This window comes from Furipterus horrens, unplaced genomic scaffold (assembly GCF_987537825.1).
Source record: "Furipterus horrens unplaced genomic scaffold, mFurHor1.1.pri manual_scaffold_6, whole genome shotgun sequence".
Taxonomy (NCBI): Eukaryota; Metazoa; Chordata; class Mammalia; order Chiroptera; family Furipteridae; genus Furipterus; species Furipterus horrens.
Genome location: NW_028327176.1, coordinates 64,981,194 through 65,007,345, shown reverse-complemented (window position 1 = coordinate 65,007,345; position 26,152 = coordinate 64,981,194). Strand labels below are relative to the sequence as shown.

Sequence of the window (26,152 nt, the reverse complement as noted above, 5' to 3'; positions counted from 1 at the left end):
AAATTTTTGAAGTATTTGTTCTAGGTCCGTGAAATATGTTGCTGGTATTTTAATAGGGATTGCATTGAATCTATAAATTGCTTTGGGTAGTATGGACATTTTAATGATGTTGATTCTTCCCATCCATGAGCATGGTATATGCTTCCATTTATTTGTATCTTCTTTAATTTCTTTCTTCAGTGTTATGTAGTTTTCTGAGAACAGGTCTTTTACCTCCTTGGTTAAGTTTATTCCTAGGTATTTTATTTTTCTTGTTGCTATGGTAAATTAAATTTTTCTTTCAGTTTCTATCTCTGAGTTTTTATTGTTGGTGTATAAAAATGCCTTTGATTTCTTAATATTGACTTTGTATCCTGCTATTTTGCCAAATTCACTTATTAGGTTGAGTAGTTTTTTTGTGGAGTCTATAGGGTTTTCTATGTACACTATCATGTCATCTGCAAATAATGACAGTTATACTTCCTCCTTTCCAATTTGGATGCCTTTTATTTCTCTTGTCTGATTGCGGTGGCTAGAACTTCCAAGACTATGTTGAATAGGAGTCGAGAGAGTGGATATCCTTGTCTTGTTCCTGATCTCAGGGGGAATGCTCTCAGTTTTTGCCCATTGAGTATGATGTTGGCTTCAGGTTTCTCATAAATGGCCTCTATTATGTTGAGGTATGCTCCCTCTATTCCCATTTTGCTGAGAGTTTTTATCACAAATGGGTGTTGTACTTTATCAAATGATTTTTCTGCATCTATTGATATGATCATGTGGTTTTTGTCTTTCATTTTGTTTATGTGGTGTATTACGTTTATTGATTTGCGAATATTAAACCATCCTTGCATACCTGGGATGAATCCTACTTGATGGTGGTGTATGATCTTTCTAATGTGTTGCTGGATCCAGTTTGCCAATATTTTGTTGAGGATTTTAGCATCTATGTTCATCAGCGATATTGGCCTGTAGTTTTCTTTGTTGTGTCTTGACCTGGTTTTGGAATTAGGGTAATACTGGCTTCATAGAATGAGTTTGGCAGTCTTCCCTCTTCTTGTATCTTTTGGAATAGTCAGAGGATAGGAGTTAGTTCTTTCCTAAATGTTTTGTAGAATTCGCTTGTGAAGCCATCTGGTCCAGGGCTTTTGTGTGCCGGGAGTTTTTTGATTACTGCTTCAATTTCACTAGCTGTTATTGGTCTATTCAGACTTTCTGCTTCTTCTTGATTCAGTTTGGAAAGACTATAGGTTTCCAGGAATTTGTCCATTTCCTCTAGGTTGTCAAATTTCTTGCCATACAGTTGTTCGTAATAATTTCTTATAATCCTTTGTATTTCTGTGGTATCAGTTATGATTTCTCCTCTTTCATTTCTGATTTTATTTATTTGGGTCCCTCTCTTTTTTTCTTGATGAGCCTGGTTAAAGGCTTGTCAGTTTTGTTTGTCTTTTCAAAGAACCATCTCCTACTTTTGTTGATCTTTTGAATTGTTAGTTTAGACTCTATGTCATTTAATTCTGCCCTGATCTTGATGGTTTCCTTTCTTCTACTTGATGTGGGCATTGCTTGTTGTTCTTCCTATTGTTGTTGTAGCTGTAGGGTTAAATTTTTTATTAGAGATTCTTCTAGCTTTTTTAGGTAGGCCTGTATTGCTATGAACTTTCCTCTTAGGACTGCTTTCGCTGTATCCCATAGGTTTTGGGTTGTTGTGTGTTCATTATCATTAGTTTCCAGAAACTTTTTGATTTCTTCCTTCATGTCATTGTTAACTCATTCATTATTTAATAGCATGTTATTCATTCTCCATGAGTTTGAATGTTTTTGAGTTTTTTCCTTGAGGTTGATTTCCAATTTTAAGCCATTGTGATCTGAGAAGATGCTTGATATAATTTCAATTCTCTTGAATTTGTTAAGGCTTGTTTTGTGTCCTACCATGTGGTCCATCTTTGAAAATGTTCCATGTGCACTTGAGAAGTATGTATATTTTGCTTCTTTGGGGTGAAAACTTCTATATATATCGACTAAGTCCATTTGATCTAGAGTGTTGTTCAGTACCTCAATATCTTTGGTGTTTCTTTGCTTCGAAGATCTGTCCATTGTTGACAATGGGGTGTTAAAGTCCCCTACGATGAGTGTGTTGCTGTCTATATCTTTCTTGGAGTCTTTCAAAAGTTTCCTTATATATTTGGGTGCTCCTAAGTTGGGTGCATATATATTTATAAGGGTTACATCTTCTTGATGGATTTTTCCCTTAAATATTATGAAATGCCCTTCTTTGTCTCTTTTTATGGACTTTGCTGTGAAATCTGTTTTGTCTGATATAAGTATTGCTATCCCTCCTTTTTTTCATGTCCATTTGCTTGAAATACTTTTTTCCATCCCTTTACTTTCAGTCTTTGTAGATCTTTTGTTCTAAGGTGGTTTTCTTATAGAAAGCATATATGTGGGTCATTCTTTCTAATCCATTCAGCTACCCTATGTCTTTTAATTGGAGCGTTTAATCCATTTACATTTAAGGTTATTACCGATAAGTACTTATTCATTGTCATTTTTCCCCTTTGTACTCGTGTTCTTCTCTGTCTCTCTCTGTTTCTTTATCTTCTTAGAGCAGACCCTTTAGCATCTCTTGCATTGCTGGTTTGGTGGAGATGTATTCTTTTAGCCTTCTTTTGTCTGGGAAACTCCTTATTTCACCCTCCATTTTGAATGAGAGCTTTGCTGGGTATAGTATTCTAGGTTGTAGGCCTTTGTTTTTCATTGCTTGGAATATTTTTTGCCATTCCCTTCTGGCTTGTAGTGTTTCTGCTGAGAAATCTGATGATAGCCTTATTGGAGCTCCCTTGTATGTTATTAGTTGTTTCTCTCTTGCTGCTTTTAGGATCCTCTCTTTGTCTTTGAATGTTGTCATTTTAATTATGATGTGTCTTGAGGTGGGCCTGTCTGGGTTCATCTTCATAGGGACCATCTGTGCTTCCTGTACTTGCGTGACTCTTTCTCTCCTCATGTGAGGGAAGTTTTCTGTCATTAGTTTTTCAAAGAGGTTTTCTATCCCTTGCTCTTCTTCTCCTTCTGGAATTTCTATGATACGGATATTATTACGTTTCATGTTGTCCTGCAGCTGTCTTAGAACCTCTTCAGTCTTGTTCAGTCTTTTTTCATTTTGTTGCATTGTCTGGGAGTTTTTGTGTACGTTATCCTCCAGCTCGCTGATCTGATCTTCTGCTTCCTCTAGCCTGCTTTTAATTCCTTCTACTGTGTTCTTCAATTCAGAGATCGTATTCTTCATTTCCTCCTGGCTCTTATTGATAGCTTCCATGTCCTTTTTGATGCTGGTATAATTCTCCGTAAGTTCCTTGTAGTTCTTCTGGAGTTCACTGTAGTTTTTCTGGAGTTCTTTGTAGTGTCCGCTGAGCTCATTGAGCTTCTCCATAATCCATGCTTTCAATTCCATATCTGATAGTTGGCTCCCCTCTATTTCATTTAGCACTCTTTCTGGGGACTCTACCTTTCCTTTCGATGGGGGATTTTTTCTCTGTCTCCCCATTTTTGTGACTCCTATTGTTTGTTGGTGCTTCTTAGAATGATCTGCACTTCCTGGATCTGCCTCTGGTGGCGTCAGATCATGTACCAGTCTGGCCCTAGGCAGCCTGTTGGAGGCTTCCAGGGATCTACTGCTGTTGTCTGTCTTCTTTAATTGTTAATCTATTCAATCTGTGATTAGCCATCAGGCTTAAGGACCATGGGTGTGGCAACTTAATTCCTGTAGGCAGGGCTTTTCTTCCCCTCAGGCTGACACCACTTGGAGGGGAATGGTCTACCCACAGTACTGGGGATGAATCAGCACTGGGACCCAATCGGCTGCTCCTCCAGTTCTCCCCTCAAAGCCACCCTGCCAAACTCTCCCCAAGTGTCTCCAGTCCTCTCTGCCCTCCCTCTGCTTGAGCCCAGGGTAAGTGGTGGCCAAAATATTTTCGTATGTGATCCACTTAACAGTTCTTTTTCTCCAGCTGTTTCTCTCCGGCTAGCAAGAAACCCTGTGGCATTTCGTTTTTCACAGCTGATACTATTTTACTTTCCACTCTGTTGCTGTAGGCTGGGAAGCCCAGCTGGGGGTTTAGACCCTGCCCTTCTCAGGGGGAATCCCTGGCTGCTGAGCTGTTTCTCAGTCCCTTCAGCAGCCACCCGTGTGAGCCCAGCCAGCCCTTCCGCGTCTCCGCACTCCCTACCGGTCAAGTTGTGATGTAGCTGCCTTTTCTGTCTCTCCGTGGTTATAAGACTTCTTTCCAGCTAGTGTTCGGTTGGTTATTCCAGATGATTTCTCCAAAATTAAGTTGTAAACCCAGACTGGTCCTGGGAGGACGTTAGTGTAGCTTCCACTTACTCCTCCGCCATCTTGGATCTTCCAGTTTTCATTTTAATGTTCATAATTTTGATTCTCTTTCTCCCAAACAACTCCCTTTAACATTTCATATAAGAGTGGTGTCGATCTGATGAACTCCTTCAGATTTACTTTGTCCTGGAAGCACTTTCTCTGCCCTTCTATTCTGAATGACTGGTTCACTGGAGAGAGTAATCGTGGTTGTAGGATTTTGCTTTTCATTACTTGGAATATTTCTTGCCAGTCCCTTCTTGCCTACAGAGTTTCTTTTGAGAAATCAGCTGAGTCTTATTGGGACCCCCTTTGTAGGTAATTCTCCTTCTCTCTTGCTGCTTTTAAGATTCTCTCTTTATCCTTAATTTTTGACATTTTGATTATAATGTGTCTTAGTGTGGTTCTCCCTGGGTCCAGTTTTTTTGGAACTCTGTGTTTCCTGGACATGTAAGTCTATTTTCTTCCACAAGTTAGGGAAGTTCTGCTTCATTATTTTTTCACATAATTTTTCAATTTTTAGTTCTTCTTCTTCACCTTCTGGCAACCCTATGATTTGGATGTAGGCCCGCTTGTAGCTGTCCAATAAGTTTCTGAGCCTCTCCTCATTTTCATCACTTTTTGTTTCCTCTTTCTGCACTGGTTGACTGTTTGTTTCTTCCCTATGTTCCTCTTTGTTGATTTAATCCCTGGTTTCTTGTCCTCACCACTAGTTTCGTATATATTTTTGTTCATTTCAGCAGGACTAGCCTTCATTTCTTCCCCATCGTATTTAAGCTCTGCTGTTAGGTCTGTAAGCATTTTTAGACCCAAAGCTCTGAACTGAGCCTCAGAAAGATTTCCTATGTGCTGCTTTGTTAAATTAGATATTTGCTGCTGGTCAGCTGCTTTACCAGGATCTCTATCATGATCTGTGCCATCCTGACCATTTTGTGTTTACCTTTGTTACTTGGGCAGGGTTGTCACATCTCCTATGGTATAGGGGGTGGAGCCCCGTGCACTCATCACAACTGGGCAACCCATCTCACCACACTGGCATTTTCTGTGAGGGTGGGGGTCCAAGAAGAATTCCTGCCGTTCACTCTCTGCTGAGAAACCGAAAGCCTCCTCCTCTGTCCCACCCTCTCTGGACCTCATGGTCCAAGGCAATGGAGGTCTGCCTTCTCTGGCTTTGGTATTGCAAGCTGATGGGACTGGTCTGCAGCCCAGGGTGCTTCCCAGGTGCTTCTCACCTCTTCTTAAATAGGTGTGTCTGTGCTTACTGCTGTACTGCCATCATTGCTGCTGCTGCTGCAGACAGCACAGCTTGACCTCTCCACCCCGGCTTCATCCCTCTTACCTGCTTGAATGAGCACCACTTCTTTATAACTTCATACATTGGACTTCCATTTATTTTCCTGAACTTCTTCTGGTTATTTCTGGTTTTATAGTAGTTGTATTCCTTCTTAGTTGTGAAGGGAGATGGAGTGTGTCAGTCTAGGCCTCCATCTTCTCTGGAAGTTTCCTGTGTTTGTTTGCTTCCATGTCCCAGGCAGAGCTGTCACTCTTATTTTGTTGTAAGGGGAAGATCCTTAGGTATTCGTCAGTAATGAGTGACTTATTTCACCACATTGTGGTGCTGGATGCCGGGGAGGGGTCTGAGAAGGAACAATGCTGTTTGTCCAACACTTGTCCCTTTTCCAGGTACTTCTCCCACTTCTGCACCAGACTGGCGCCCCTCTAGCTGCTGCCCTGGCTGTCGTTCCCAGATTGGGTGGGTCTGTGGATGTTATAGGTCAGTGGGGGCCCTTTAAACAAACTCTGCTGAGAGACTGGCAGTTTCTGTCTCTGTCCCAACCCCCACTGGTTTGTACAGTCGGAAGCAATGAGGCTTGATTTTCTCCGTTTCTGAGAAGTGAGCTGCGCAGCCTGATGAGGAGCTGGGAATTCTCCCCAGGTGTCCCTCCTGACTTTTTAAAACATGTAACTGAGCTTTCTGCTATCCTGCCATACTTGCTGCTGCTGCCACCATCACACCGTGTCCTCTCCACCTTGGTTTCACCCCTCCTACCTGTCTGGATGAGAATTTCTTCTTTATATCTTTGTTTGCTGGACTTCCATGCACTTTGATTTTCTGGAACTTCTGGTTTTTTGTAATTTCGAGGTAGTTGTATTTCTTCTTAGTTGTGGAGGGAGACGCAGCATGTCTGTCTATGCCTCCATCTTGGCTGGAAGTCTCTGAACATATATTTAATTCAGGTCTTCTTCTAACTTCATCTCATAATTACTAAACAATAATAAATTGAGAAGCTCATATTCTTTAACTTGATCTTCAAGAGCTAATTCTGAATTGGTTAAGCAAAGTGGACTTAGAAAGCTTCTACTAAATGTACACTACAGAGAATGTCTTAGGCTTCTTTCTTTAAAGGAGAAAGGAATGCAGAGATATTAGGGTCTGTTGGGCAGAGAGATATTTTGGGGTGGTCAGAGATTTCTTGCCTAAGGGTAAATGTGCTGAATTTTTCTTCCTGGATTAATTTAAAACAGTCATTTTGTTAATGTGACTCTATATTGGTGTTGTAATTCCAAGAGAGAGTGGGCAGAAAAGTTGAACCGTTTGCCAACTTTTTAAACATGATTTCATTTTACTCTCTGTTCTGTAATCATTGAGCCTCACAACCAGCTTCTGTTCTCTGGATGCTTCTCCCTTCTATTCTGAGGTGATGGTTGTGCTGTGATTTGATAAAGATTTTTCTAACCACATTTTCAGTCTCTGACAAGTGGTGACTGTCTTGTGGTCATAAGGGACATCAATCAGAGGGATTGATCCTTTAGTTAAACATTCCCTCTTCTGCATCATCATTTTTTCCCATCTGTTTGATTGTATTTCTTAGTATACCACAATTCTGTAGTAATCTATTTAAAAACATAAAGAATACTTTGGCTCATCACTTCTGACCCACCATACCATCGAACATGTCATCTGCTCCCTTTCATCACACCCTTATCGAGACTCTATTATCATCACTGGAATGTTATATTAACCTCTGTACCCTTTTTACTCTCAACTCCTGGAATTATTGAAATTTATTTTCTATTCAACATTTATAGTTACCCTTGCATAAATCAGACCACATCATAAAAAACTGAACTCCTTTTCCTCTAGAATGACATTGAACTCCTTGCATGGTAAATAAGACCTTACATGATTTGGCTGTTGTTTTATTGTCCAATGTTATCTCAAACCATGATACCCCACCACCTTTTCCCTACAATGACAGGCATCTAAGTCACTAAATTTAAACTTCACTCATTGCCCTTCTGTCCCTTGAATATTTCAAGATATTTCCCACATTAATTTGTTGTCCTTCCTTCTTGGATTGCTTTGTTTCCTGCGTTTTGGGTGACATATATCTCCTCATCTTTCCATTGAATATCAGCTCAGCCATTATCTCCACAGAAGGGGTTTGCTGCCCCCTACCAAATTAGAATTATAACCCTTTTTGATCACAACTGCTCTCATGGAACACATGTGAAATTATTTATGATGCTCACTGATTTCTTAGTTTATATTGGTTGCTGTGGCAGTCACAAAATACACACACAAACACACACACAAATGTGAGACTCCATGGGGCAAGCACTTGGTCTGTTTGTTCACCTCCACATCCCTTCAAACAAAAGAAAATATCTGGCACATATCAAATGCCCAATAAGCTTTTTTAAAAGTAAATCTACCTTAAAATGTTGAATTGGATAAAAGGAAGAAAAGTACTGTCAGCACTCAGGTTAATAAACACACACAATACACATATCATATATATGATGTCTGTCTGAAAAAGTCTAACAATTAATATAATAAGAATGGTTTTGTGTGACATCAATGTAACCTGGTGGCCAAGGAGAGTGGACTGGGATGCACATGTATGAACAATAATTACTTCACTGTACTAGTCAGTGAGGCATGTTGAGTGAACATGTATACTGTGTGATCATCGCATTAAAAATGACTGAGTGAGTAGAGCAACCGATCTGCATCAAATTTTGGGTTAAGCTTGAACATCCGTCCATGGAAACTATTCAGATGATTCAGAAGGCTACAACTATGGGCAACTGTTGATTGGCAGTTTCATCATGACTGCTCATGCATAACATCTGATGCATATTTTTTATGCAAAACATCAAATTACACAGTGACTCATTCCCCCTACAGCCCAGATTTGGTGCCCTGTGACTTCTGGCTTTTCCCAAAACTAAAATCACCTTTGAAAGGAAGGAGATTTCAGACCATCAATGAGATTCAGGAAAACATGATGGGGCAACTGAAGGCGATCGGGAGAACTGTGTGAGGTCCCAAAGTGCCTACTTTGAAGGGAACTGAGGCATCATTGTCCTATGTGCAATGTTCCTTGTATCTTGCATTTTCTTCAGTAAATGTCTTTATTTTTCATAGCACGTGGCTGGGTACTTTCTGGACATACTATAGTCATAGACATAGATCAAGAAACTTATACTTATGTATTATTATAGGACATTATGTAATGTCCTAAGCACCAACCTTATTGTACGATGTTTCTAGCATCTGTGTTTTGTAAAATATAAAGCAAAGACAAAAAAGGTTCATCAATCACCAAAGGATACAAGACTAATAATGGATGCAGCTGAAATTCCAGTTTAGAAAGTCATCATCTCTTTCTTTAATATTAAATTATATTCCAAAACTTCTTTTTGGTGATTCCAGTGTGATCGATTGTCTCAGAGAGAAGATGCAATGACTTCTCTTTTGGAATTTGAGGAATCTAAACATTGTGCAGAGGGTTTAACATATACCAACACTGGCATTAGTAGGTCACTGGTCCATTGTTCAATGAGGATGAAGAAACTGAAAATTATAAACAATAGTAAAAATAATAATTTTTCCCTGTCTCAATTTTGTCAACAGTAACTGCTACAGCCAGTCAGAAGAAAGGATGCCTAATGGTCATTATATGCTTTAGCATCTACTTAGCAGAGATTTGATTTAGATACAAAGGTGGGAGGGGAGTAACAAAATGTCTCTCATACTTAAGTGCAACCATTCTAATCCATTTTAATTTATTCCACTCCTCCCAAGCTTAACTCATTTCATCCCATCCTCTCTCATTCCATCCCATTTTGTTAGTTTTATTTATTTAATCACTACTAAATACCCTTGAAGTATAAGGTTTTTCACTTAATGTTGAGAGTAAAGGAACAGAGTAAGGATTATGAAGGCAAACAAAATGTAATGCCTGTATTCAAGGACATTAAACTCTAGGAGGGGATGTTCATATCTCAGAATCAGAAATCTCTGTATTCCAATCATAACTGTCAGATAGTCAATCTCTTTGAGCCTCAGTTTTGTTCTTTAGGACATTAAAATTCACATAGGTATATGTTTATGTACATAATTATGTTTAATAGTAGATAAATAAATTTATTAGTATACACAAAGAACCTACCATAGTCAGTGGAACATAGAATTTTAATTTTCTTCCTCTTCTAAAACTTGTACAATAATACAGCAAATAATAAATTACATAGTATAGTGATAATAATCGCCAGAACTTATGTCAGAAACTAAGTTTTTCTTTCAAAAAATTAATTTGTTAAATATAATTTTATTACATTTTAGGTTTCTCACCAAATTAAGTAAATTAGGAAAACCTCACTTTTTAGAATATATGCACTGACATTTAAAAAATCTGCCAACCATAAATATGCCACAAATTAGAACAAATAAATGGAACACAAGGTTCAAATGGAAGAGAGAAGAGGAACTTAGAGGTTCTTTGGTTGGTGGCCAGCATTACACTTAACAAGTACTATAAGGTTAAGAAAGTAAAAAATGAATTGCCAGAAGTTACATAGTGATTTAGTGATTAGTCCAGAAACTTTATTCTTGTTGTTGTACTTTGCCCATTGCTATGTACTCCTTAAAATTCCAATAAGATACATTTATAAGTAATAACATTTTTGTTCATTTATTATATCTTGCATAACAATATAAAATTTAGAAATTGCTTATCAAAATTTTTCTAAAACAGAGTTTATTTCTCTCAATCTTTCACTTTCCTTACCTTGATCTTTCCTTGCTTCCTTTTCTTTACTTAACAAATAGATCATCCATTTATTTTGTGATTCTTTTTTTCAAGGTCTTAGTTTCGTTTTTGACACAGAAAGTTTACTAAGACCAAAACCAATACCACTGCACCATGGTGGTGCAATAAATTCTATTGTAAATTAACTAAACACATACCCAAAGACACACACAATTATACATACACAGTACTTAAAAAATTTCTTAAGGAACTCAGAAAGGTTTTAAAGCAAAATTTTCGACTTATGGAATCAATATTAATTTATTGATAACTAAACTAAACCACACACAGTGTTTTAAAGATGGAAACGAATGACCATAATGTTTCTATATTGCAATATTAATATATGCTTATTATAGACCATTTGGGTAATATTGGAAAACTAAAAGGAACAAAATAAATCATTCATGGATTCATTACCAAGAAGCAATCAATTTTAAAATTCTTTACTTTTTTTACATTGGTCAGGTTTTCTTGAGAGATTGTTTAAATTAAAGTGAATTCACAATTTTATGAACTTTTATAAAATTTAACTTGATGGTGAATTACTGGCTATAAACTCTTTATATGCATTTTAAAGTAGTATTTTATTACCCAGATGTTCTATTATTTATTTAGCCATGTCCTTAACAAAATCTAGCTTTCACTCTGAACTGCAGTTTTTTACCCCTTCAAAAGTCACTCAAAATAAATATAACTCAGTACCAGGAAACTGATTATTGACTGTATGGTTTGAAGATGTGGGAAAAGAAAAGCAGAAACTGCCATAAATTATTTGAGTTCTGACTCTTGGAATCATTGCATCCTTACTATTAAGCCAAGTCTCTCCCTAGTGTTTAGCATCTATCTCTACCTTGGATAGAAAATTTTTACTAGACTTTAATCAAACATTCTAATATTGATAATTTAGTTATTACTACTGACCTTACCATTAGATTCTGCTGTTTTCTCTGTGATCAAAATCTTGTATTAGTAAGTTGTGAAGCTCTTCATTTCTTTTCAGACATGGGAAAGTTTTGCCTTAGTCTCACCAGACTCCCTTTAGGGATGTTGATCAAATGTGATTATGCCAACAGTGTCTTGGCTTAAACTTTTAATTATTCTTTCATTTATTAATTTATACAAGCATGAATAAGTTTGTGCACTTATTCATTTTCACATAAATGTATGCATTCATGAAGTAATTCCCCTCAAAAGTTCCTAAAACATTTCCATGTATCAGGCACTGTTCCAGCTGCTGGGGATACACAGATGAAGAAAACACAGTCTTAGTCTTGCAGGGAAGAATGATGTGCGAAGTATTTTTGTTTCTGATGACTTCTATCTTCATGTTCTAACATCCTGTATCCTAGAGGAAGTGCTTTACTGTATTCTCACTTCATATGTAGATATGGTTATCCTATCAAATTGTGCTTTGTTCTTACAGCTGCCACTTTGTCTCTTCTCAAAATCATTCTCAACAACAAACTCTCTGTGTCAATCTGACATCACTGCAGGAAGCCTGGTTATGCTCAGCCATGGCCTGTAATGTGACAAGAGGAGTTCAAGAGTTTGTGACATTCTCCTCCTACTCCAGTAATGCTTAAATTAAGGGTGCCATCTGAAAAAGGAACCAAGTCTTTACTCCTAATCAAATAAAATGTTGCATTTTGTAATGTTGAGAAAGAAACTGTAAGTTTTATAAGTAGTTTTATCTCTTCCTTTTCTGCTGAAAAGCAGAAATGGATTCTCAAGGTTAAGTGGTAAAAAGAAAGTTCAATAACATATGTTGTGTACAATATTCCCCTGAATATCTTCTAATGTTCTGTTGAGAAGAAGCTATGGAGCAATGCCAAACTGCCATTTTCTGTCAAATCAGAATGAAAGGCAGCACTATGAGGGGGATGAACAGAAGGACAGTTTGCTAATCCACAGCTGGAAGATGAGTGTTATGTATGCCAAGGTCATTCTCTACCTAGATTTCTGAAAGTGCACAGTTCTTCCTTTGACACAGTAGAGGTTTGTACCTCTCTCTACAACTAGTTAGAATTAGTGCAATTGTTATGCTATTGTACTACTCAGGATTATCCAGAAAATAGAACTAATAGGAACTCGGAAACATCTAAATATATTTATACATATGTCTATATGTATATCTATATCTATCTATATGTAATATATGTGTGTGTGTGTATATAAGTATATCCATCTCTCTCTCCATATATATATATATATATATATATATATATAATCTAACTATATATCTCTGTCTATATCTACATGTAGACAGAGAGGTATCATTGGATACCATCTTAAGATGAGTTAGTGTTAAAAATCAACAACAAGAAATTTAAACACACATGAAGAGGGATGATTACCATGTGAAAACATTATCTCTAGACAAAGGTCACTTAAGTACTGAGGATAGAGGTTTAGCTAGGGGTTAAATTCCCCTAATGAGAATGATGAGACCAAAATAGTATGTAGCACTTGTAAGGAAATCAGAGTACATCAGAGTCCAGGAATAAAAGTGTTCTCAAACTAGAGGATAAAAATGGAATCTGAGTTTAGGAGCCTCTGTGTCAGAACAATGACATTTACTGATCTATCTGTTCATATATATTAATATATTTGGTCCTTCATTATTCAATGTTTATTGTACAGATGGTCTTTACAGTGTTAAAACTAAGATCATAAGGATGTCATGTAAAAAAATAAACTCAGCCCTGTAAGGTTTCATGACACATGATACATGCATATTTAGGGAAAGGAATTGTATAAAGTTCATGACAGTTAGATCATTTTATAACAGGGATTTGGAAGTGGAAAGTCATGTTAAGATTTCAGGTGAATTTTGACACTACCTCATGAATAGTTTATCATTTAGATGAGCAGATAATTTTAAATCCTTGGTTTTTTATATTTTTTTATTTCTGGACAGGAATATTAAATAATTTATTGTAGTCCTATATACTTATTTTTTTTTTCATTTTAACTATTTCTTTATGATATAAAATACATGCTACCACTGGTGTTATGTAAAGATTAACCTATATTTTCTTTTATCTTACATAAAATTTTTCACTTTTTTGTTTTTCACATTTCAAAACAGAAACATAAGGCTTAGGCAACTGTCAGCTCATGTGTATACTTGAGATTTTAGTCATTTTAAATAACTCTTTGTAGGAAAAATTCTCTTTCAGCAAAATAAGACAACATAATTAAATAGTACATTTGAAAGCTATCTGAAGTATAAGCTTACCTTTTCACAAATAAAATTCAATATAAGAAACATTAGTCAATAATTAATTGTGTTGGACACTATCCCTCAAGTTTTGCATTATGTCCACCAGAAGAACACTTTGAGGTCTAACACTAATTCAGTTAAAGGAAGAAATATGAGTGGGCAGGACTACGTCTGGCTTGGAACAGATGGAGGGAGTGTATTCTAGGCACAGGAAAAAGGAAAAGCATTGAGGTATGAGGGTTTCAGGAAACTATCAGGACTGTACAGACACTCAAATAGAGAATATGTGTTTTCTATGGGTAAGCTTTAAAAGGGAACCAGGATACTAGAAGCTGAGGGATGAAGGAAAAGTTAGTGCAATCTCATACAGAAAATGATTTCCACTGGATTATAATTCTTTGAGGGTTGAAAATAAATTGGATTTGTGAACTGCTGAATCTCCAGCATACAAACATACAGTGTGTCCTCAGTACTGTATCTGCTACTTCTGTTTTACCATTAACTAGTGAATGAGTAAATGGTAAGGCCTTAAATGTAGAGAGAAAGTGTTTAGGCATTATCCTTAAATGGAGAGAAATAAACAAAGGCTATTGTTAAATCTTCGGTACTTAAAATCATTAAGCAGTAGACAGTTAGGGTCCCCATGTACATCAGAAAGACAACACGGATTGCAGAATAAGGAATGAACTATTAGAGAGATAAAAAGATGGAGGTAAGAAGATGAGGTAAAAAGACCAGTTAGAAGTCAATTATAACACTATTGTTGAAGAAATAAAGCACTAGTCCTTAAAAGCAAAGGGCATTGAATATTAGAAGAGAAAGACTTGTGAATGAATGTAAAGGAGAAATCAACAGCATTTAGAGGTAGAGGTTGTTGGGGAAAGAGGAAGGTGTGATAGAGGATGGAATGTCCCTGGACACTCTGAGGAATGGTGCCTACTAAAGAAGAAAATAGAGGAAGAGGATGATTTGTCTTCCACTTTTTCATCATCTGTGTCCTCACATGGAAATCACTTCTGGGGAGTAAAAAAATTTCTAAAATTTTGTGATTATATCAAACATCCATCTGTATTTTTAGCACAATGCCATTCTTTCGCTTTAATTAATTTATATTTAATTTGTATTTAAAAATTTAATAGATTTTACAAGAATGTTTTAAAAGAATGTTCTGTTAGCAGTAGATTATCTAACACTGACAGATGTATCTTACTCCTTTCTTCATGCTTCACAGTCCTCAACTTGCCTGTCATGCAGCAAGTGAGCATAGATCCTTTGTGTATGTTTTTAGATATACTCAATCTAAGAATGTTTCTGACATTTTCTTCTCATTTTTCTAAATATGAAATTATTGAATGTCTAATAAGTGTATACAACTCTCAGCTCTTGGACCACACCACCTTCTTCTATTCCCTTTATGTAATCATGTAAAGAAGGAGCACCTGAAAGCTATCTTCATTCATGTTTATTATCTAACTACCACTTTATTTGGTCCTTATTTCATTGCGTTATCCAAGATAGTTTATGGCTAACCAAGAGGTTAATAAGGATTTAGCATTTTGACTATTGATTTTTGACTGAACCTTTTCTGATATTCTATTTTTTCAGAAGTTTAAAAATAGCTCAGTGTTATAACATTGACAAGTTCTGAATATTTATTTAGAGCTTGGCATTTTTAAACAGAAGTATAACTGGAATTACAATACAATATCTTAGTCATCATTTTTCTAAATTTATTTAAGAATAAGGAACAGTGGAATAATTATGTGGTTTTGAAGATGTCAGGTTTGAGGTTATTTAAGGTGAATTTCACAATTTAGCCATCCATGAACATCACCCAAGTGACAGATTTTCTAGATGAATCAAAATTGTAGAGTTTTCTAACCCTAAGGAGAAATAAGTTATTTTTTCTTAAAGATGAATTCAAGAATGTGAATGAATTACAATGATGATTTTTAATATTAAGCATCAGTACTTTTGCAGGTTATAATGTACTGTAAATTATGTTACATTACTTGCATTATGTAATGTATTATTTTCTTTTTCATGTTACAGTCAGTGTATGACTTGTAATCTTAATATTGTTTGTAATTCCATTTAAAATTTTTCTTTTTACCAGAGAGAATTTTGCTTGTGCCTCTGTGCCAGTTTTCTTTTCATTATGTCATTTAACAAATATATATTAAGTACCTACTATTTCTCAGATACCCTGTTGAACACTGGGAACAACAATGAATAAAACACAGCTCCTGCCATTTTAGGAATAATAAGTAGTTAAATATTACATGAATAATTGATTGATAAACTTTGAGAGAGGGGCATTCCTCTATCTTAACTTGCTTCCAGACTTCTGGATTGTTTATTTTACTTTACATGTTATATATATATACACATGTTACATATATGCATATTTTAGTTTGTGTCATCTTTCAAAATAGATTTTTTATTTTGTATTTTTATTTTTAATAAAAAGGGAAAAAGTTTGAACTATTACTTTTATATGAAATTATGGAAATCATAGTTGGAATGCTATAAAATTCATAATCTCTACAGAGAATAAACCCAGAGAGATACCTAGTAATATCCAACATAACAGGTACATGGCTTATGATGTCCTAAACAGTTCTTGAGATTTGGAAAAACTCACTGAACTTCATGGAGTTGACTCATCTGTAAAAATAAGAACTCTGGTATTTCCCCATTTCCACTTAGTAGTGTGCTGTAGAGTTGAGAATCACTGTTCTCTGTTATGTGCACTGGAATCAGAGAAGAAACCCAGCAGGGCAAGTCTGAGCCCAGTGACAGCTATTATCTTTGTTTGAAATAACTTTGCTCTCTAGGTTTTACTAGAAGTTTTTATTTATACAGAAATTATCATCTTATTAATTTATAAAAATAATAAGTAATCTATATAGAATTTTGGCTAAACTCAGAAAACACCAAGAAAAAATAAGCCTTTACCATCTGCTTATTTTAAATTGAGTTGAGTTAAGCAAAGAGAGATTAAGGCAGGATTTAGAGACTGCTGTTTATCTAACAGGGTTTTCATGTGGCCAAAATACAACTATTTTTAGTAATATAATACATTAAAAAAATATTATGTGTTGGCCTAACATTATAAAAGATGAACCAGAATTAATTATTACCAAGTTTCATGATACTTGTTTTAATAGCAATAGATGCAGGTGCTGTCTTAACTTGTATGATGGGAAATTATTTAGGCCCAATTTATTTATTTTTTAAAAGTGTTTGTGATTATTGAAAAGTATATTAGATTTAAATTATTCAATTATTACTAAATTGGTCCATCATCAATTATAGCAAATGAAAACATGTGGAGCCATAACAAGTAACAATACCCAAATAATGTAGATTATGGAAGAAGAAAATTTGACAAGATGCTTGTCAAGGTGGTCTGCATCAGAATTACTTAAGGAGTTGTTTAAATGCAGTTTCTTAATTCATATTTGACCTACTAAATAAGAATATTTGGGAATGGTGTATGTGAGTTAATTTTTGTTACATGGTATAAGGCAACAGTCCAAGTTCATTCCATTTTTAACAAAATTATTTGTTGAAAACACTACCCTTTCTCCATTGTGTAGTCTTGACACCCCTGTTAAAGGTCAGTTGACCATATATGTATGAGTTCATTTTGGGATTCTCTTTATTTCATTGGTTTATACAGACATACCTTGTTTTTACTGAGCTATATGTCATTATGCTTCACAGATTTTGTACTTTTTTAACAAATTGCAAGATCCTCAAACAGCAGAAAGATTATGACTCACTTTATTGTGGTGGTCTGGAACGCAATCCATGATATCTCCAAGGTATGCCTGTAGGTCAGTCTTTATGCAAGTACTATACTGTTTTGGTTACTATATCTGGTAATATATTTAGAAATTGGGAATATGATGTCTCCAGTAGATCTCATGTTACACCCTTATTACTATAAAGTAAAAATAATAATAAAGATAAATAAACTGAAAAAAGAGGGAAGATTTTTAATTTTATTCAGAGTAAGACTTTATAAGGATTGGTAGGCAGTTCAGAAGGAAAAGGTTGTGATAGAATTTAGAATATACAAGTGATAACATTAAAAAAATAGTTTATAAAACCCAGACATAGTGAACTAGGAAATGTAGCTGAGAGGAACTGGCTAGTAATTTTGCAAATCTTGAATAGGTCTTATTTAATTGTTTGTTCAGTATTTATGTGTAAGAGTTTGAGAACCTACTAGCCAAGATTATTTATGAAGATACATTTTTAAAAAAAATTTGAACTCCAGAAGAAGAGTTTTGGTAAAAGATAATCTTTACACTTGATGTGATGTTATCAGATGTAATTTAGTACCCATTGTAAGTTGGTGTTATAGGCCATTTGACTAGCCCCCTCCTAATTTGGCTTAAAATCTGTAAAGGGTAAATCAATAAAGGTGAAATGAGACTAAGCCTCAACTAATTGGTCATCCAGAGGGCAGTTCTTGTATGCTAATATGTACTAACACCCTTCACCCCCCATCAGTGGTTTTTCTTTCCAAGGTTTTAATTACCAAAGTCAATGACCATCCAATAATATTAAATGAAAAATTCCAGATATAAACAATTTATGTCTTAAATTGTGCATTGTGCCAAGCAGGGTTGTGAAATATCACACCATCCCATTCCATCCCACATGGGACACGAATCTTCCTTTTGTCTAACATCTCCACAATACATATATGCTTCCTGAGCCATTACTCACTTAGTCAATTAGGAGCGTCTTGGTTATGTGATTACTGTCATGCTACCACAGGGCTTGTGTTTGCCTTATCCTTATTTTACTTAATAATGCTCTCAAAGCACAAGAGTAACAATGCTGGCACTTTGGATATGTCAAAGACAAGCCATAAAGTGCTTCCTTTAAGTGAAAAGATGAAAGTTCTTCACTTAATATGGCATTTTATTATCTCACATCATCACAAGAAGAGAGAGTACAGCACAATTACATATTTTGAGAAATACCACATTTATATACCTTTTATTATAGTGTATTATAATTGTTCAATTTTATTACTAGTTACTATTATTAATCTCTTACTGTGATTAATTTATAAATATATAAAAATATATACTATATATAAAATATATATATATATACATATGTATACATACACACACACACACACACACACACACATATATATATATATATGCATCAGTTTCAGGCATCCACTGGGGGTCTTGGAATGTATCTCCCATGGATAAAGAAGGACTACTGGAGACATTGATGGTCAGTCCTAGGGAGAGGCCCTAGAAATCATGTCATGAAGCACAGGGCAAGGGTTGAGCATAGCTGATAATTCTCCAGGAATCAAATACAGACTTAGTGATGCAGGTCTCAGAGAGTTCTTATGGACTTTTTTGGAAACTCATTTGCCATATGCCAGCTTTTATTGGTCTTGCCCCAGGTGCTACAGCTTCTATTCCAAAGCATGATAAAATAGCCATGTGATTTTTGATATGTCTTCAGGGAAAGAATATTTTCAGTAAATAGTAAAGGGTCTTCCAGGCATCAGAGATTTCAAAGAAATTTACTGATTTTCTAAAAAACTCAGAACACAAAGTGCATATTTTACTAATGTTATTCATTTCGTTGGCAGCCGTCCGTCTCGAGAGACGATGGTGTAGCTTCTTAAGAGTCTATCTGCACCGCCGAGAATGGTTGTGCAGTCCGACTCGGGAGTGACACGGTATCTGTCTCCTCCCGTGTTGAATCGACATCTTGCGATGATGCTGGAGTGTCCTCTCCAGTGAAGCTGAAGCTACAGAGCCTCGAGAGACGATGGTGTAGCTTCTTAAGAGTCTATCTGCACCGCCGAGAATGGCTGTGCAGTCCGACTCGGGAGTGACACGGTATCTGTCTCCTCCCGTGTTGAATCGACATCTTGCGATGACGCTGGAGTGTCCTCTCCAGTGAAGCTGAAGCTACAGAGCCTGGGCAGGGTGATATGGAGGGTCTGGTGTTGCACATGCAGCAGACCCCCCCTCTCTTCGCAGCTGAAGGATCCAAGGGAAAGACGGAGTCAATACAGCTTGGCTTCAGGTGTGCCGCAGGAGTTGCCGGTGTTGACTGCAACGTCAAACCGCCTTAGGGACTCCGGCTCCGGATTTTCTGTCGGGGTTTACTCCCTTAGCCTTTCTCCTGAAGAGGTATGCCGCAAGGCAGCGGAGGTTTTTTGGAATCAGAGTTTTCCTTCTCTGATGTGCCCTGACTAGAAGATCGAACCAGCGACACTTAGCTCGCAGGCCGACGCTCAATCCACTGAGCCGAACCAGCCAGGGTTGTTATTCATTTATTAATGAAATATACATTAAGTGCCTATCCATATCAATCTCTATGTGAATGCTAGATAAATAAAAAGCAATGCACTGTTCCCTCTGTTAAGGAGTTTATAGTTTAAAAGAGTGGCAGACAAATTATAAAGCATTCCACAGCAAGACCATGAGTGACTAGGAAAACACATGAGAAGGATAACAAACCCAGTTACAGGCACAGCACAATGCTTCTCCCTAAATATTCCCAATAAATAATAACACCATCTGAATGCAGGAAATGCCAAGAATTTTTTTTTCTGAAACTTATCCATGAGGTTAATTTATTGTCTTCCATTTTTAAATCTTTCCTGTGAAAGCAAATCCTAGGAAACAAAATAGAAATGGAGAAGTCTAGTTTTGGAATCCAGATTCTAGATGGTTTAAGACGTAAAGCAGGATGTGTCTGCTTATGAACAAGAATAACGTTTCTCTGGAAGAATTTCAGCATTGGGTAGACAGGATAGGAGAGCAAAGTTCAAAGGCACAGGACCCTGAGTCCTCTTTGTACTTCAATCATAGTGCCTTATGTTCAGCAATTTATTACAGCAATATATAATGTCAAATTTAAATTAAAGAAAGTTTGTGTCTATGTGGTAAAAAATAAATTTTCAAAGCTCTAATGTAACCAGAGCAGAGCCAACTCCTACTGCTATAACTTTTTTCCACTTAATATTTCTAAGTTCCTTAACCTGCATTTTAAGGTCTTGTGTAACTTGTCACATATATGCTCTTTCTGGATTATCACTCACCCTTTTACCTGACATCTTCTCTTACACCAAGTACTTGAGAGCCCATTACATCTTTTTACTTTTTATATGTATACATATTATGGATTTTCATATTTTAAAGATTTTTTAGTCCTATTCCAAGACTTAGAAGCTGTCAATGTTTATATTAATTCACATTCTACTTGTTTTTCACACTAATTATATTTAAAATTATCTGATTTGAAGAACTGTGGCATCTAACATTTCACATAACTCAGAGTCAGCACCTTACAGAAAACTATCTTCCTTTCTATTCATAGGAATTAGAGTTTAAGGTTAGCTTTTTTCTCAGAAGGTGATACTGAAATACTATTACCAGTGTGTCAAAATTATTTTTTCTTTAAGGATGAAATATGGAATTTTTTTTATATTGGTTACTAAATGTCCTAACAAGTTTCTAACAGAAGCATAGGTAGAAAATGGAAACAAACACCTTATTGGGAACATTTTCCTGCTTGTACTAATCTTGATTACATCAATGACAAACTGCATAACAGTCAGAGCACACCACGTCATCTGTGCAAATGACACAAGTGAGAGTGCCGTGCCTGTTTTAGATGCAAACAGGTCCTGTGAACTGAGTGTCCCAGCCCAGGCAGATGGAGTCTGCTAGAGCTACTATATCCTGGGCCAAAAAAGGCATCTGCGACCCTATGCTTCCAGCAAGGGTCGCTGCTCTGCCCTCCAACACATCAGGCTGGTAGCTGTACCACCAGTAAGGTTTTCTTCCAACGTCCACTTCATTTCCTATTTTTACAGTCTTTCATTGTCTCCTTTTACAGCCGCTATGTGTAAGATCTGAACTGTGTCCAAACAAGTGCATTAAAACAGGCCCTTATTGGGAGATAAGATAGCAGAGAGAAAGTCAGAAGAATAAGAGACATGGTGATGTTTTGTCTGCCCAGGTGGAATGAGTATAAACCCTTGTATCACTCCAGGTGATGTCATCAAGAAAGTGTCAGAAAATGTGAAGCATTCATGTGCAGAGTCCTGCCAAGAAATTGTTTCCGACCTGCATAACGATGGCTGATCTTAAAGGAATGCATCCAACTTAATAGCCAAAATAATATTTACACAATGAGAGGAAAACACCCTTTGATATGTTTTGTTAAAAGTGTGCCACTGTGATTTTTAAAAAGCTTTAGAAGAAGTGAGAGAAAATGGCACAGGGACTTTGGAGATGGGGAGGTGGGAAAGCGGGCCATCAGGTGATTGGTGGGCATGAGGTGGGCTATTATGAGTTCTACAAGTTTCCAAATCGAAAACCTGACTTTGGATATAAAGCTAAGTCCTGGATGCAGAGGAGAGTCTTCCTAGGTCTGCCCAGGGGTGCCTGTGGCTTAGAGTCAGCTGAACTCTGACACTGAACTCTCCACCTTTTCTCACCGGACACCAATGATGCCCAGATGTTATGACTAACAGTTTCTCAAAAGGGGAGATTCCTTTGTGTGACAAAATATAGGTAACACATGATAGTGCAGCGTAACAGACAACTGAAGACCCCATTGCATTTGGAAGAACTGACCAAAGCCCAAACAAAACAGATTTTTTTCTTTTCCCACCCACTCCCCCCACCAGCAAATTAGCTTTTGTCTCTGCCCCCCGCCCCACCCCGCAAAGTCATAAGAAGCACAAACAGGTAGCAAGAAGGCATGGGTGCAGTGTCTCCTGCGGAGCACTCTCTTTGGCTCTGGTGAGTGATCTTTCCTTCCTTCAGCGGATGACCATGGGTCCCCTCCAGCAGTCCTCTCATGAATCTGGGATATTATTAGTGCAATAGCTCTGACTGGGCTCAGCACTGCCTGTGGCTCCTGGTCATGACCACTGGGGTCCCTCTCATAGCTCTCTGCACACAGTCCAATGGTGGCCTGCATGCCACTGGAGGAACTGAGCCAGAAGATGAGCCATGAAGCATCTGAGAAAATGATGCTCAGGTCCTGTTTCTTGGTCACGGTGCCATCCACAGGGTCCACATATTCAAAGCTGCCTGTCTTCACCACACCGTAGATATGGCTCCCCACTGCAAACTGCTGGCCAATGAAGGACTTGTCTATGACCAGGGCCTCCAGGGCCTTTATGATATAATATGTCATCTTGGGCCCTAGCCCCTCATAGTCAAACCTGCAATAGTAGTGATGGTCAAATTTGGCCCATGATCTCAAACATATTCCTCCACACTCTGCTTCCAGGCAGCGATAATAGAGAACCAGACCAAGACACCCAAAGACCATCCTTCTCCCGGAAGTGATCAGAGCCTGTGCCAAAGCTTCTTCTCCACGTAGAAAGCACCATCCTGAGTCCATCAGATCTGAGACGAATCTCCGTCCAGCTGGGGTCTCATATACAAGGACCTCCATTGCTTTGGCCACTCTGTCCAGAGCCATGTTGGTAGGCATACTACTCCTAAATCCTTGGACCGCCATCTGACAGAAATATGGAATGCAAGAGAGGTTGGCAGCAATGATGGCTAGGGAGTGGGGAGGGCTCACAAAGAAGCCATTTTGGCCTAAGATCATGTAACAGTTCCTGTCAGCATCAAATGCAGCTCCAAATCCAATTCCCCTCCTTTCATAGCTTCCAGAAGGGTCATTGCATATGTCAGGTTTGGGTCAGGATGCTGCACACCAAAGTCTTCCAGGGGAACATAGTTTATTGCAGAATTGGCTGGTGCTCCCAACTCATCATGCAGGACTTTTCTCACATAGGGCTTCGTAACTCCGTGCATCGAATCAACTTGGATCTTCAGTTGGCTAGGCCCAGTTAGCAAACTTTTGATGGCGTTAAAGTCAAAGATGGTTCAAAGGAAATTGAGATAGATATCCACTGGGTCCACTATCTCCACTCTATATGGTTTGAATTTGTTCTCCAGGTCAAATTTTTGTCTTCCTAGCTGAGACAGGTCAATTCGAAGATCAGGACATACAGCATACTCCTCAATTGTTTTGCTGATCTGACAAATTTTGTCTGCGACGTCTGGTGCAGGACCTCCACTGGAAACACTAAACTTCACTCCAAACTCTTCCCCTGGTCCTCCAGGGCAGTGGCTGGCTGTTAGGATGATTCTACCAGCTGCCTTGATCTTTCTGATAATGCAGAAAGCAGATGTCGACAAGATGCCATTCTGCCCAATAATCAGTCGTACAATCTCGTTGGCCACAGCCATCTGCACCACGATTTCCGTGGCTATCCTGCCATCGCCACCCACCACCATGGTGCAGCCCTGACGATCGCGCAGGTTGATGGTCAGTAGCATGCTCTGGATGAAGTTGAGCAGGTAGTTGTGCTGACCCTCGAAAAGACTGGTGGGCCGCTGCAGCCCCCCACTGCCGGTTGGCTGTTGATCCTTGTAAGGTGCTGTGGGCACTGTCAGCACCGAGATGGATCTCCCCTTCATGGTGCCCCCTGGCCGGTCCTGCACCGGCTGCCGGGAGCTGGAGGGAATCTGCAGCCTATTGGGGCCCCCCCACCAGTCTGGTGGAGCGCCCGAACTCTGCCTCGCACCCCAGCCCCCTCCCCAGCTGGCCCACACCCTATGCAGTCCCGCGGCACAGACTGGTGGATCCTCTCTCTCCAAGCGGTCCCTCGCTGCCCCAGCAAAGTTTGGCCACTATCTTCCAACAAAGTTTTCTCCCGCTCAACTTCCTCTCCAGCTCCCAGCTAGCCTCACTTTTGGGGTGTTGTCCCTAAAACCCGTTCCTAGTGCCGGCTATCCCGACCCTTGGAGGCTCTTGTGTCAAAATTCTTGAGGTCAGCATACAGAGAAACTCTGCATTGTGACTCACAATACTAAAGGACAACTATTAATTATTATATTTGATTGATTGTTCCAGTCAAGTAGTGCATAAACTATGGAGCAGCAGTCATGGTTATTTCATTTTTATCTCTTCAAAAAGTATCCCGACAGAGAGTACTACACACAATCTTTATATAGTTTATGTATTTTAATTTAAAATGCAAAATCTAAAAAGAACTACATTTTCTTCAATACTACCTGCCTGAAAACAAAAAAGTGAAAGTCATAGAGAAAGCCAAACTTCAAGTAATAAAAGTGAAAAATGTTAGCATGTAATATTTGCCATTTTATCAAAGTTTAGTATGATATAATTGGGAAATTAATCAGGACATTAATATTGCTAGGAAATAGAGTAAAGTGATAATTCTCTTAAATTGTAATCAAAAAGTGATTACGCAGCATTATTCACAATAGATAAGATATAGAAGCAACCAAATGGATAAAGAAATTTTAAAAAATTCCTACTATTCGTGATAAAATAGATGGAGCTGAATTACATTATGCTAAATGAAATAAGTCAGTCACAGAAGAACAAATAGCAAATGGTCTTACTATATGTGGAATCAAAAATAGTCAAACTCCTAGAAGGAGTTTGCCAGGAGATGGAGACATGGAGAAATGGGTAGTTGTTCAATAGGTATAACATTACAGTTATCCTAGATGAATTCATTCTAGAAAATTTATGTAGAATATAGTGAGTATAGTTAAGAGTAGGGTGTTTTTTACTTAAAACTTTTTTAAGAGGGTAAATCTAATCATAAGTGTTTTTACTATACCCCCTAGATAGGAGCCAGAGGATACAAGAAATATTTTAGAGGTGACTGATATGTTTAATATTTTGATAGTGGTGATGCTATTGCACTGCATGCATATGCCCAAACTCATCAAAATTGTACATGTACAGTTTTTTTTGTATATTAATTATACCTCAATAAAGCTGAGAAGAGAAGTAGGACTCCCACTTCTGAAATGACAGCATGCATTGCTCCACAGATCTGCTTCTCAGTAAAACAACCTGTAGTGGGTTAATTAGTATAATTCCAACGTTCATATCCACTCAAAACATCAGAATGTGGTCTCTTTTGAAAATAGTGTCTTTGCAGATGTAATCTGCAAATTAGATCATCCTGGATTTAGGGTGAACCGAAATCCAATGATTGGTGTCCTTGTTAGAAGAGGAGAGGACACAAACAGACACACAAAGAAGATGGCCATGGTAAAGCAGGGGCAATGGCTGGAGTTATGCTGCCTGAAGTGATGAATGCTAAGAACCACCAACAGCTGGAAGAGGTAAGGCAGAATTCTCCCATAGAGCCTTTAGAGAGATAGTGGCCCATTTGACACCTTAATTTCATAACTATGGCCTCCAAACTGTGAAAGAATAAGTTTCTGTTGTTTTATGCCTCCCAGTTTATGGTTATTTGTTCGGATAGCCCTTCAAAGCTAATATGCAACCGTAAGTAACTGGGGAAACTATTTTAAAATTTAAAATTTCTGGAAATTGTACTAAGGATAAAAGAAGAAGAAACATTTATTTGAAAAAATTACTGAATATAGATAATAAAGA

General features: G+C 37.5%; 1 pseudogene; it reads right to left on the bottom strand.

Annotated features, from left to right (window-relative positions):
- Positions 1-24,186, bottom strand: part of LOC150006329 (phosphoglucomutase-like protein 5 pseudogene) — a 31,429-nt pseudogene extending 7,243 nt beyond the window's left edge.
- Between the last annotated feature and the right edge of the window lie 1,966 nt (positions 24,187-26,152).